The sequence below is a fragment of the Oncorhynchus nerka genome, linkage group LG15, assembly GCF_034236695.1.
Source record: "Oncorhynchus nerka isolate Pitt River linkage group LG15, Oner_Uvic_2.0, whole genome shotgun sequence".
NCBI classification, from domain to species: domain Eukaryota; kingdom Metazoa; phylum Chordata; class Actinopteri; order Salmoniformes; family Salmonidae; genus Oncorhynchus; species Oncorhynchus nerka.
Genome location: NC_088410.1, coordinates 57,271,145 through 57,286,738, shown reverse-complemented (window position 1 = coordinate 57,286,738; position 15,594 = coordinate 57,271,145). Strand labels below are relative to the sequence as shown.

Sequence of the window (15,594 nt, the reverse complement as noted above, 5' to 3'; positions counted from 1 at the left end):
CATGCAAATTCTGTCCCACAATAGGTCAACAGGTCACAAGAAAACACACACAAACACTAGCCATGCTAATTTCCATACTATTTCGAGAAAAGGCCATTTTGGCACATCTTCATCTTCACCAGCATCATTAAAAGACCCGTGAGGACCAATCGGCATGCGGAGGATCAGAGGAACAAATTGAATAGAGGCTTTACTATATTCCAAGAATGCTAATTTAATCAATCTCTTAATGCGCCACTGATTTGCATCCCAATCTGGTTCACAATGAAATCATCAGGCTTGCGCTGCATAGCTCCCCTGCGGTTGTTCCCCGTTTCCAGGCAGCAGAGGAGTAGCCGAGGAGCAGTGGTGGGGCACTGGACCCAGGAATTAGTGGGTTAGCTCATCTCATGACAGTCTATTGTGGAGAGTCAGCGACTCATAAGCAGATGGGTTGATGGAGGTTTGAGTAAAGTCTCAACTGCAGGGAATTGGTGTTTCTCAGATGGATGGATGAAGGGAGGGACCCTGCCCTGAGCATTGCACCCCCTTCCCCCCTACACATACTAAGGTAGAATTTGGTTTGAGTAATCCACTGACATTCTTAATACCCAAACAAACTCTAGTAGAAAGTCCAGCCACAGAGGCATTGTCACAAGAGGTGGGTAGAGCACTGAAAATGTGTACTTAAAGTGGAACTGACAGCATTTTAGCATCATGAATTTTATTAAAATCTGTTCATATACACCCTCAGGAAGAATATGACACTTAAAAAAAAAATATATTTAAAAGTTTTTACATTTTCAGACTAGCGAGCACTTAGATCTGGTCATTTTCACATTTTCATAAATTCTTAGAATGTTTGTGAATTTTAATTTTTTTGTGAACGTATACTAAGGAATTTGTGAAAATTCCATAGCAGTATAGTGGGAAAGCGGTCGTGCGACAAGTACTGCAGTAATAAAAATAAAAATATCTGTCTCCTCCACGACGGTAGGCTACACAGACCGGTGCGCCATAGCCAATCACAGTAGCCCTACATGCAAACAAGCTGTTTGCCACAAGGGCCTGCCATCATTCACTTTGAACTGGACTTTGTGTTTACAGGCAGTTGCAACAGCGCGACTTTCGATAATTTGAACGCATTCGGCAAAAGCCACAAAATACACTTTAATGGATTTCTGCAAATATGTTAATACCAAAGGAGCCCTCTTACATTTGGGATCTTTACAGTCTTATTGATCAAACAACCATAACATGGTAGGCTAACTTTCCCTATATGCACATCATAAATACACATCAACAAGATCAACAACTAATGCTAACCAGTGCAAGATTAGCTCAAATCTAACGAAGGAACATTAGATAAACCCTCTCAAACTTTTTCAGCTAGTTGGCTGTCAAAATCGCACTGATAAATGATGGGGAACAGCCTGCTCGTACTTCTGCAGCTTGCCTGCTAATGCATGCGTTGTCCCAACCAAGCACCCAAGCTAACTGGCTAAAGTTAGCTAGCTTGCTAGCTAGTTACTTCCAGACACAAATGAGAGAACACCTCACTGGCTATTTCACTCGCCCTAGCAGAGCTGGTTAGGCTGTTTCCATGTGATATAGAGTGTTCCTGACTAACTCTTAACTTTTTTGCTGACATTTACTGACACCGGTCATATTCAATGAGTCTTGCACATTCGTAAATGCATCAGTTATTCTGCGCTCTGGCACACTCAGACAAGAGTGCTATGAAATCGGAGTATATAGCTAGACAGAGTGAATTTGCAAAAGCAAGAGGTATGCTAACTGAATAACAGTCGATGAATAACATTCATTCAACATAATTGAATGAGTTGCATCTCTAGCTGTGTAGCCACCAAAAAAAACGATATGAGGGTAAAAAGTCACTTACTCACTCCTCCAATGACATGATGTCCTGCTAGCAGCTAGCTAGCTATCTAGATAATGTTAGGCTCTGTGTTTTAGCTTGCTACTTAAATAGCTACGCTAGAATATTAGCCACGTTATGACTGACTTGTGATCATTGCCCTTGCTAGTTTGATTATATTAACATTCCCAGCCTTAGTTATATTCATATGTTTTTGTCCAAAATATTGAGTCATTGAAACTGAAACAGTGCATCCAGAATGGAGGCAGCAAACATTGTACCAGGACAGCTTTGATTTACAACCTGATAGCAAAAAATGTTGAACTACCAAGAAATGTATTGATTAATTATCATGCATTGAACTTCATCCATCTATTCTGCCAACAATGCTTTAGTGTACGTCATGGAATGTTGAGTCAAATATAATCTATTTTTAAACCTCTTATACAATTGTTTTTTTAGCATTAACTGTGTAATTGATATTTTTGACTGATATTACGATTGTCTGATTCATATCTACAAAGTAGTTAAAACACTGTCAGTTCCACTAAGTAAAATACTGATACTTAGAATGCAATTTATTCAAAAATAGCCCTCAAAGAAACAATTTTTAAAAAATAAAGAAGTATCTGGTCAGAAAAGAACTTGAGTACTAGTTACAAATTGTGTTTGCAAATTTTTTATACCTTATGGTAAGCTGTGACAGCAAACAAAAAGAACAACAACTTAGTGCAATTGATTTGACATTCATTTATTATTTAAACCTGCCAGCACCACGACCAACACCACTTGTTGACAGACTGTGCAATTCAGTTGTGTTTGGCTAGCAGTGTTTCTGTAGCCTACTATAGGCTACAATGTACAGCGATGTACATATGATGGCAGAGTTTGCAAAACAAATGCTGATCCAATTGATACAGTACAAATCATCAGGATATCATTCTGCCAGGTAATTCTACTTTGCAGTCAACATTTAATTGGGAAAGTTTTTTGGGAAAGCCTTACAAAATGTCATTCAAATAGCACATGACTGAATTGTGCATCGCAAAGATTTAACCAAGACTTCAAACTTGCCTGACAATCAGACTGAGATACCTCTGGTTCACAGTCTGAGATTAATGGAATACGTTTGTTTGGAAAATTTCCTCTCACAAGCTGTACAAGCCAGAATGTTGATTACAATGATGTTTTAACTGACTTTACCGGTTGTCCGTGCGGTTGGTTCTTTTTCAAGAAGGAATGTGAGACAATATCTCCACAGAAAGGTATAATTAAATCACCTTATGAAAGCACTGGTTGTCCATTCAGATTTCTATCACCTGAAGCATGCACAGAACCATGTAAATACATGCACCAGCTCAGCAAGTATGCATGCGTGGCGTGCATGTATTATCATCTTGTGAACATGCTTAAGGTGATAGAAATCTGAACGCACAACCAGCGCTTCGAAAAGTTGATTTAATTATACTTTAAATTGTCTCACATTCCTACCTGCGACAGGACCAACTACAGGGACAACTGGTTTTAAGTAGTGCCTGAGTTCAAATATAATTTGATTCAACATTCTGGCTTGTAGAGGTCTTGAGAGGAAACATTCCTGATTTAAACGCTAATTTCTGCCCGATATAGAATTTAATGCATTTCAACTTCAGGGTCCAAGGAAAACTTCAGACCAAAGCATACCCATTGCTGCCTTAGCATTTACTGGTAGATGTCATAAATTGAAACGTCTTTCCTACCGACCAGACCGCTGTCGTTCTTTTGTGAGCTGCTCCACAGACAACCAGTTGACAGCTGCGCACTCTTGCTGCCCGTAAAATGATAACCTATTCTGCTCAGGCTGTGTGCGTCATAAATAATCTACATAACGAACTAACAGCTTAAGGAAGTCATCTGTTTTTTCATCAGATATATAGTCTCGATAGAAAATAGCATAATTCCAATATTTTCTTTCACTGGCCCAAGCGGGCCACTGATATGAAAGATTGACTGGCCCAGAGGGTTTCCAAAACCTCACCGGGCCATCATATATTTAAGTAATAAGGCTCGATGGGGTGTGGTATATGACCAATATACCACAGCTCTTATGCACAACGCAGCGCCTAGTGCCTGGACACAGCCCTTAACAGTGGTATATTGGCCATATATCACAAACCCCCGAGGTGCATTATTGCTATTATAAACTGTTACCCTATGTGTTTTGTCATACCCTTGGTATACCATGGCTGTCAGCCAATCAGCATTCAGGGCTCGAACAACCCAGTTTATAACATAATATAAATCTAAGTAACAGAACTTTCACGTTTTGTTCCCCCCAGTTTTATCATTGGAATGTGATACACACGAGAATTCCGTGTGCTTTAGGACCATGTGGACGCCGCCGAGCGGTTGGGTAGGCCACAAACCTCAACATTTGGACTCATCAGAGCAAAGGACAGATTTCCACCGGTCTAATGTCCATTGCTCGTGTTTCTTGGCCCTTAAGTCTCTTATTCTTATTGGTGTCCTTTAGTAGTGGTTTCTTTGCAGCAATTTGACCATGAAGGCCTGATTCACGCAGTCTCTTCTGAACAGTTGATGTTGAGATGTGTCTGTAACTTGAACTCTGAAACATTTATTTAGGCAGCAATTTCTGAGGCAGGTAAGTCTATTGAACGTATCCTCTGCAGCAGAGGATTCCTTTCCTGTGGCAGTCCTCATGAGAGCCAGTTTCATAGTTCTTGATGTTTTTTTGCGACTGCCCTTGAAGAAACTTTCAAAGTTCTTGAAATTTTCCAGATTGACTGACCCTCATGTCTTAAAGTAATGATGGGCTGTCATTTCTCTTTGCTCCTGAGTGGTGCTGCGGTATAAGGTTAAGGCACTGCATCTCAATGCTAGAGGTGTCACTACAGACCCTGGTTTGATTCCAAGCTGTATCACAACTGGCTATGATTGGGAGTCCCATAGGACGGTGCACAATTGGCCCTGGGTTTGTCTCGCCTTCCGCCGGAGTCAGCCCCTCTTCTTGTTCGAGCAGCGTTCGGCGGTCGACATCACCGGCCTTCGAGCCATCACCAATAAACTTTTCATTTTCCATTTGTTTTGTATTTGTTTTTTACACACCTGGTTTCAATTCCCCCATTACATGTTCATTATTTAACCCTCTGATTTCCCCCATGTTTGTGTGCTTGTTTGTAAGGCTGTATCTGACGGCTGGTATATTGTTGGTGGGATTTGTTATTGACGCCTGTTTATTTCATGGTTCCGGTATTTTTCCAGCACCATAGTATTGTGTTTGTACTGGTGTTTTGTTGAATTAAATACCTTGTCCACACATCTAAGCTCTCCTGCGCCTGACTCCTTTCACCAGTTACCCACAGCCTAGACAGCGTCGTTGTCACGTTCTGACCATCGTTCGTATGTGTTTTCCTTGTTTTTAGTGTTGGTCAGGACGTGAGCTGGGTGGGCATTCTATGTTGTGTGTCTGGTTTGTCTATTTCTATGTTTGGCCTGATATGGTTCTCAATCAGAGGCAGGTGTTTGTCATTGTCTCTGATTGGGAACCATATTTAGGTAGCCTGTTTTGTGTTGGGTTTTGTGGGTGATTGTTCCTGTCTCTGTGTTTTGCACCAGATAGGGCTGTTTTTGGTTTTCCACATTTATTGTTTTGTAGTGTTCGTGTTTATCTTTTTTAATTAAACATGAATCAATATAACCACGCTGCGTTTTGGTCCGCCTCTCCTTCACCACAGGAAAACCCTTACAGTCGTCCATGTTTGGCCGGGGTAGGCCGTCATTGTAAATAAGATTTTGTTCTTAACTGACTTGCCTAGTTAAATAAATAAAATAACAATTATTTGAGCTGTTATGCCATAATATGGACTTGGTCTTTTACCAAATACGTCTGTCTTCTGTATACCAACCCTACCTTGTCACAACACAACTGATAGGCTCAAACACATTAAGAAGGAAAGAAATTCCACAAATGAACTTTTAACAATGTACACCTGTTAATTGAAATGCATTCCAGGTGACTACCTTGTGAAGCTGTTTGAGAGAATGACAAGAGTGTGAAAAACTGTCATTAAGGCTAATCGTGGCTACTTTGAATAATCTCAATATAAATTAATTTTGATTTGTTTAACATTTAACATTTACATTTAAGTCATTTAGCAGACGCTCTTATCCAGAGCGACTTACAAATTTAACACTTTTTTGGTTACTACATGATTCCCTATGTGTTATTTCATAGTTGTAATGCCTTCACTATTATTCTACAATATAGAACATAGTAAAAATAAAGAAAAACCCTGAAATTAGTTGGGGTGTCCAAACTTTTGACTGGTACTGTATATATATATATATATATATATATTATTGTTTTGCTGCCGACCGAGTTCCAAGAAAATACTAGTTACTAAAAACAATGACTTGAGTACATGTAAAGTGTTACTTATAGCGTGTTACTACCCAAGTCTGCATTGAAATAATGTAACGCATGAATAATGTACATATATGCATACACACGGACTCAAACATGTTTGGTTTTTAACAAAACACCAATTGACAGCAAAGAAGCACTGTTTACAGTATGCCACCTTTCCCTTTAGCTGAGAGAGAATAAGAGCTTTCAGACTGAATAAATTATTGTTCACGTGCCTCAAAAGGAAGCGACAGTCAGTAATTGCCCCATTATGTTGTGTCTTTCACAGGGTCACTGCGCTGCACTTCAAGAAGCAACAGCCCGGCACATTTGCATCTGCCTTTGCTGCCTCTGTCTGTCTGTCTGTCTGTCTGTCTGTCTGTCTGTCTGTCTGTCTGTCTGTCTGTCTGTCTGTCTGTCTGTCTGTCTGCCTTTGCTGCCTCTGTCTGTCTGTCTGTCTGTCTGTCTGTCTGTCTGTCTGTCTGTCTGTCTGTCTGTCTGTCTGTCTGTCTGTCTGTCTGTCTGTCTGTCTGTCTGTCTGTCTGTCTGTCAGTAAGTCACTAAGTAACTAACCAACCAACCAGGCCTCTTTCACACTGATCGCCCCAGTGAACAGTTCTGTTAGTGTGCCAGCCACAAGTCCTAATAACGGATTATGATGCTGCAGCCTAGCTGCTCCTCTCGTTCGCCAGGCAGTTAGACAGGGGGACTTTCAAGTCCTTTCATTACCCAAATGCTTTCATCCTATTCCTGTGACTAATGTGGAACTATAGGAAATAGCCATAGTCTGTATATTATTTTTGTATGTATCCACCATCGGGCAAATGTGAAAAGTGGTGAGCCATTGGTTTGATTATCAATGGGCTTCTAAAGGGAAATTATATGTAACGATAAATGTAAGTCTGGATTCATGAGAAAGGGTAATGACTACACAACAGTTCGTTTTTTTGGGGGGGGATTAATCCTGTGATCAATGTTTTTCTTTCTTTAAAATGAAATATATGAAACAAGGGGTACTGGAGAATTACTCCTTTACTACTACAGAAATGCATGTTGCAGAAAATCACAAATACTCATATACTGTATTTCTTGTCTCAAATTCCTTTATATCAGTGAGATTTCAGTGAGGTTTCAATCTGGAGCCATAGAAAAGACTATATTTTATTAAGTCTGACGCCAAACTCAGTCACAAGAATAGATCAGTGAAGTTCAGAGCAATGATTTCATCTTTTACCTAATGGTCTCAGTTGGTAGTGACATTTATGACTCATGGTGCTGAGTAGACTGAGTCAGAGGCTGTGTCCCAAATGGAAGTCTATTCCCTATATAGTGCACTAGGGTCCATAGGGCTCTGGTCAAAAGTAGTGGACTATATAAGGAGTACGGTGCCATTTGTAATGCAGCCATGGTTCCACTGTGTGGTTCCTCTGTGGGGCTCAAAGAGTAGGTAGGCAATATGGTAATGGCTGGTAAATGTGTCTGTCTGGCTTATCAGTTCCCTATCTAGAAGTTGAGACTTAGCATTAATGCCTTAAAGTAATATCTGACTTCAACCTTTATTTCAATCTAAACCCCTCTGCTCAGTGCCCAGTGGATTTGGTAACTCTATATCATCATATAGACATGGTTGGCTACAGTTCTCGACTTGGCAGAAGCTCACCGGAGCTGAGTACCGGTACCTCAAATGTTCTATTGCTTGAGCTCCTTTTCCTCTTATAGAATATAAGATAAAAAGTATTGTGAAGCTCCTGCACCTAAATGTAAACCGTATTGGAACCTAATATGAGTACCAGCCCTTATTTCAGTCCAAGTCAAGCACTGCTTGTCTATACAGTTCATGACCCCCTAGAAAATTTGCAACTGCATACATTTCGTGCATACAGGGAATGTACAGTATGCTATTGAGCTGGAAACTAGTCATATCAACAGGCCTCAGAATTGCTTGCATTCCATTATCAAAGGCAGCGTCTCTAGTAAAGGATACCAGATAACTGTATGTGGCTTCCATTTAATCTATGTATAATACACTCCATAGTGTCACATCCTAACTTTAGTTCCTTTTTTATGTCTCTATTTTAGTTTGGTCAGGGCGTGAGTTGGGGTGGGCATTCTATGTTTTGTGTTCTATGTTTTCTATCTCTATGTGTTTGGCCTGGTATGGTTCCCAATCAGAGGCAGCTGGCAATCGTTGTCTCTGATTGAGAACCATACTTAGGTAGCCTGTTTTCCCATTTGGAGTTGTGTGTGATTATTTTCTGTTTAGTGTTTTGTGTGACTATCTGATAGAACTGTTGCGTTTTGTTCTACTTTTGTTTTTGTTTCAGTGTTCCGGTTATAATAAACACCATGGACACTTACCACGCTGCGCATTGGTCCGATATTTCCTACTCCTCCTCAGAAGAGGAGGAGAATCGTTACACATAGGCACTGTGGTGGCTTCCATTTAATCTAAACATACATTCAATAGGATTGACATACCTATAGATACAGTTTATACATTTATATACACGACTGTTGCTAGTAGGGATGGGGATAAAAGACAGTGGTGGCTGGTGGCTCTTTGAATTGGGGGATGGGCTCATAGTAATGGATTGGAATTCATGGAATTGTATCAAACACAGCAAGCACGTTTCCATGTGTTTGACGTGACTCCATTCCATTTACTCCATTCTGGCAATTATTATGAGCCGTCCACCCCTCACCAGCCACAGGTTGGCATTTAGTGGGTTGACTCATGTACTGGGAGCAACTCTGAAGGGTAGTCACTAGCTGTCACAGCCACAAATTCATAAAATCAGATTTGAAATCTAACCCTTAACCCTAACCTTAACCACACTGCTAACAATCTGCCTATAACCCTAACATTAAATTAAGACCAAGAATCTCATTTTTGTTTTCATACATTTTTACAATATACTGCCAATTTTGACTTTGCAGCTGGCCCATCTAGTGTAAATTGCTCTGCTCTGCCTCCAGGACAAGAATCATCCCAATAAACGTCAACCTGCTTACCAGCCTCCTCTAATAGGAGATAATAATATGTAAATATGCTAAATGCACTTTATCCCATCATTGCGTACAATGCAGTGCAGTGCTGACTTACTCCCATGAGTCATCACAGATATGAAGAAGCTTTTGTCTGGCATTGAGTGAACAGGAATTAACTGAGGCTTCATCCCAAATGGCATCCTATTCCCTTTATAGTGCACTACTTGTCACCAGGCCCCATAGGGCTCTGGTCAAAAGTAGTAGCGTACGGAATAGGGTGCCATTTGGGACATAGCCTGAATGTGTGCTGTGCCTCATTGTGAATGTGTGCTGTGCCTCATTGTGAATGTGTGCTGTGCCTCATTGAAGAACAGACAGATATTTATGAGACCTGAACAACTTTGACATTTTCCTCTTGTGGTGCAATGTCTCTGACATGACAGGAAGTACTGTACGTAGATATTATTTTTGGAAAATTATGAATATAGGCTAGTGAAATGAATTTAAGACTGGTGTAATATAAAAAAAAATCCTATGGTATAGAGTGGGGTTGTTGCAACATTGAGGCAAAAGAAGAAACATAGACCTACAGTGCCTTCAGAAATGATTAATACCCCTTGACTTATTCCACATTTTGTTGTGTTACAGCCTGAATTGTAGTTTGTTTGCCTAAGCATGACCATCATCCATATACCACATTTTTACCAAACTTGTTTTTTTGTGTTAGCAATTGGACATTGTTCTTAGGGGGGGCTAGTTACCCCAAGTTACCCTATACGTTTCGTGAGATAATCTTAATCAGCTAACCTCACTTTTGGTGAATATTTTGAAGCATTCATGTTATCAAAACATGTACATAAAGCATATAAAGATTTCATCATTTATAAAGGTGATGTTAACTGACTAATATTATCTCATAGAAAAAAAAACGTAAAAGATATCCTAAGCCTGTATTAACCTCAGGCCTTATTTTTGGCGTATATCCCAAAATCACATTCTTTCCCCATTCATTTTCAAAACCGGAATGGCGAACGAACCAGAAGTAGAAAATGCTAACTCATTTCTGTTTTTCAGGACTACAAGCTGGCGAGTTCTATTGGTGTGGGTTTGTGCATTAGGTCGGTAGAGGTAATAAGATAATATAATGATAATACCACAGGCTAATTGCACTAATTACATTTTGGATTTTGGGCATTATTTGGAAAAGCGTCATTTAGGTACCGTTGACTTGCATTGCAGTTACCCCGGGAGGCTAGTTACCCAACGTTACCCTAAGATCTCCTAAACCTGTGTTTACCACAAACCTTATTTTCAACGCTTATCCAAAAACCCTACAAAAAAACGATGAAATTGCCCACGGGCTTTGGCCTAGTAGCCATGCCTCATGGTGGAGTTAGTCTCCGTTAGTGCTGACAAAAGGACGCCGTTATGAAAATTTGAGCTAATCGCCATGGGTCAATGCTTTTGCATTTGATCATAGGAACCATTGATCGATACCCACTCATCCACAACATGCATCAACATCTTAATTACAATGGGAACTATTACATGTAGCAATGTACAGTGCATTCAGAAAGTACTCAGACCACTGGACTTTTTCCACATTTTGTTATGTTACAGCCTTATTCTAAAATATATAGTTTTTTTAAAGTATCCTCATCAGTCTACACACAATAGCCCATAATGACAAAGTGAAAACAAATTTATAAAACATTAAAAACAGAAATACCTTATTTACATGTATTCAGACCCTTTGCTGTGAGACTCAAAATTGAGCTCATGTGCATCATGTGTCCATTGATCATCCTTGAGATGTTTCTACAACTTGATTGGAGTCCACCTGTGGTCAATTCAATTGATTGGGCATGATTTGGAAAGGCACACACCTGTCTATATAAGGTCCCACAGTTGACAGTGCATGTCAGAGCAAAAGCCAAGCCATGAGCTCAAAGGAATTGTCCGTAGAGCTCCAAGACAGGATTTTGTCGAGGCACAGATCTGGGGAAGCATTGAAGGTCCCCAATAACACAGTGGCTTCCATCATTCTTAAATTAAAGAAGTTTGGAACCACCAAGACTCTTTCTAGACCAAGAATCCGATGGTCACTTTAACAGAGGTCCAGAATTCCTCTGTGGAGATGGGAGAACCTTCCAAAAGGACAACCATCTCTGCATCACTCCACCAATCAGACCTTTATGGTAGAGTGGCAAATGGAAGCCACTCTTCAGAAAAAGCACATGACAGCACACTTGGAGTTTGCCAAAGGGCACCTAAAGGACTATCAGAGCATGAGAAACAAGATTCTCTGGTCTGATGAAGCCAAGATTGAACTTTTTGGCCTGAATGCCAAGCGTCACGTCTGGAGGAAACCTGGCACCATCCCTACGGTGAATCATAGTGGTGGCAGAATCATGCTGTGGGGAGGTTTTTCAGGCAGGGAATGGGAAACTAGTCAAGTTTGAGGGAAAGATGAACAGAGCAAAGTACAGTGAGATCCTTGATGAAAACCTGCTCCAGAGCACTCAGGATCTCAGACTTGTGCGAAGGTTCACCTTCCAACAGGACAATGACTCTAAGCACACAGTCAAGACAGCACAGGAGTGGCTTCAGGACAAGTCTCTGAATGTTCTTGAGCAGCCCAGCCAAAGCCCAGACTTGAACTCTATCGAACATCTCTGCAGGGACCTGAAAATAGCTGTGCAGCAACGCTCCCCATCTAACCTGACAGAGCATGAGAGGATCTGCAGAGAGAGATGGGAGAAACTCCCTAAATACATGTGTGCCAAGTAGCATTATACCCAAGAAGACTGGAGGCTGTAATCGCTGCCAAAGGTGCTTCAACAAATTACTGAGTAAAGGGTCTGAATACTTATGTAAATGTGATATTTCTGATTTTCTTTTAAATAAATTTGCAAACATTTCTAAAAAACTGTTTTTGCTTGGTCATTGTGGGGTTGATGTAGATTGATGAGGGGGTAAAAAAATGATTGAATCAATTTTAGAATAAGGCTTTAACGTAACAAAATGTAGAAAAAGTCATGGGGTCTGAATACTTTCCGAATCCTCTGTAATATTGAAGAAACCGTTATTCCGTTAACCATTCTATATTTTTCCTGTTTTCTTGTGGACATGTTGCGTCGATTGGGCAGCATCCCATGACCGTTGATAAGTGTCCACCGAAAGACACCAGTACAATATGTTCTCAAATTCTGACATATCTAGCCTACATGGTAGCTTACACTGTAACAGAAAACAATAAATGATACAGTAATTTGGGGTATTATCAACAGTAAAATACTCTGAAAGGTTTTACAGCAGCATGCTATAAATGATGCTGCATTGTGGGAAAATGTTGTGTGCGGTGCAAATAATTGCTGCATTTCAAATGGTACTGTAATTCCACACCAAAAAAGCAACAAAAAATAACTTTGACCACTAGTGGTTGCATGGTATTGCTGTTTCTGTCTCATTAACATATTTTGAGGTGCGTCTTATGAGAGGCTATATTTGTTGCACCCATGAGTAAGAATGATATACCAATTTAACTAATGTGGTGATACCTTCAACTTTTACAGGGTACCAATTGGAGAGGCAGCAAGCCTTAAACATTTTTGACATATCCTTTTGGTCTGTTTTGCCCAGTAGTTGCTTCCAGTTTAGAAGCCTTTATTAAGACTTCTAGAAGTGCAAGTGATATAAAATAATAAATGTGTATTAATATACTGTAATATGTACCATTTCACCTAGCAGCCCACCCTATAATTACAGTAAAATGCTGATGAAATACAGACCCCTCCCCTCAATGAATTTCATTCAATCATGCAATGATTCATTCATTCATTTCGATTACACAGTAGCATTTACATTGTTTTGTACAGTATAATGCAGTCAATTTTACATTATTGTACTGTGTCATTACTATATATAGTATATTAGGTGTATTATATTAGGTGTACTGTAATATGAAATACAGAATTGGACTTGCCACCGAGCAGCCTGTAAACTACTGTCAAATTCACAGTAACCCTTTTAGAGGGTATAGGAACAGTTTATAATTTGTTTTAATAAATATGGGGTATATATTTAAGTCTGAATGTATTCACCAAACGGCGAGAAATAAACCATAAATGGCCCTATCTAAGCAGTAGATAGGTCACGTATTGTGGACACGTGACCAAATCAAATATGAACAGAAACGGATTCAATAATTCAATTTCTATGAAGAAAAAGGTATTAGCCCTGTGCTATAGGCTGCCTGTATTATCCCCGCTAAACAGAAAATATGCAGGCCTCCCGAATGTGTTCAATGTTGTCCGGACCTTTAGGGCTTAGGCTACTATAAGTCACCTTGGGAAAATGAATGAACTGGGCAAGTGACGGCGCAAAAAGGCTACAATTTCATCCAACAACCGGAGTAGCACACACAGCTCAAGACCGCGAATGAAAACTAGTCACATGACTGTGGTGATGCGTAGAACTGCAATGACACTTATTTATTTAGGTTATATTCAAAATATTCCCTTCCGCAATAGAAGTGTATAAATGACACCGTGCATGGTTTGGATGATGTGCAAGGCCCTGCAGTTGATGACTGTATGTAGAAACGAATGTTTTATCTAACAGCCATCCGCATGGCTCTGCAGTGCTGATGGTTCAATACGAACCCACATCGTAACTGTCATTAGCCTATGCATGGCTGAATTCAGCGACATTCTACATTCATGTAAACAGTGTATGAAGGAGAAGGTCAATGTATAGCTATTGCTGTGATATGATGGTAGGCTATTTAGTGTGAGTTTGTGGGATAGTATGGGCTTATTATTGACGTAGCCTTTATCCGGCCTTTTTTAAGGTCCTGTAAGAGAGCATCTAGCTAATCATTGATGTGAAAAGTAGGCTATTCGTTTACACGTGATTATTTACGTCCATTCCACCGTGGGTAGCTTACCTTCTGTTGTCGTCTCGCCATATCTGTGGGCTGTTTTGCATTGAACGGGTATGCAATGCACCGCATCACAAATACATATAGTTGCAACTTCTTTTTGCGCTCCTCTTCTTCCTTCTGCAAATTCGCCTCCTCTACCTTATCCTGCTCGCTGGCAGCTGACGGGCTCGGGCTGGTCGGGCGAGCGCTACTGCGGCTGCTGCTGGGCGCAAGACCGCCGGAGCTCTCGCTGGTCCGGCTTGGAGAGATGCGGGCTCCGCTCTGGGGTGCCGATGCCTCCTTGTGATGGTGTTCCTCCTCCACCATCCCACCATCCGATTCCTCCTCACTGGATGACGGATCCAACATTTTGCTGTCTTACAGAGGATGTCGCCTTGCAGAACTCCTATTCTCAATATTTGTGAATTTGATAAGAATTTGGATTGTCACCTAAACTGAATTTAAACCTGTATCTGCTTTAGAATTTAATATAATCCTCGAATCGAAAGAAAACTGAATCTGTTGAGCCTTTTCTGAAGGATGCCAGAAAATACTACTTATGGATGGAGAGAGAGCTGAGATGCTGCACGCGCACAGACACAGCACATCAATCTCCGCCTGCACCACAGACGCGGATGTGCGAGAAGGAGGGAGGGAGGGGGGCGCCTATGAGTGAAAGCAGCGGATGTGTGAGGAGGGGGGAGGGGGCGGCTATGAGTGAAAACAGCGGATATGCTAGAAAGAGGGGGGGGGGCTCCTATGAGTGAAAGCAGCTCCTTCAATGAAAAGCGCGAGCGATGGCCTCTTCCTGTCAGCAGAGCTCTAGAACAGGCGCAGGCGCGAGAAGAGGAACTGGCCATGGTGCTGAATCTGTTCGCTGGCGTCTGCCTTCGCTCGGTAGAGTAATTGTATATATTTATTTTTATTTAATATTATATTTAAATAGGCAAGTCAGTTAAGAACAAATTCGTGTTTACAATGACGGCCTACACCAGCCAAACCCAGACGACGCTGGGCCAATTGTGCGCCACCCTATGGGACTCCTAATCACGTCCGGTTGTGATACAGCCTGGCTAAAGCAAGGATTACTTACACCCGTTGACTTTGAACGAATGTCGAATATTGACCACTGTATTGGTTGATGTTTTGTTACAGTGTACTGTGTCCACTGTACCAATCACAGGAGGCCTACATTTTTTCACATCTCTATTTCAAATTAATTTACGTGAATTCACAGTTCAATTCAGTTGGGGTATAAGGTACATGTAAATACACTCCCCTATATGTATTTGTTTGGACAGTGAAGCTAACATACTGACCACACCGCTGGCCTCACGTGCACGAGAATTGCAAAATATATGTACACATACATGTAATTCAATCATTGCATCCGCACTGCTGGCACATGTCAAGTAGCAT

At 40.8% G+C, this 15,594-nt stretch overlaps 1 pseudogene; it reads right to left on the bottom strand.

Moving 5' to 3' along the window:
• The window catches only part of LOC115142953 (calcium-dependent secretion activator 1-like), a 155,195-nt pseudogene extending 140,402 nt beyond the window's left edge, over window positions 1–14,793 (bottom strand).
• Window positions 14,794–15,594: the final 801 nt, after the last annotated feature.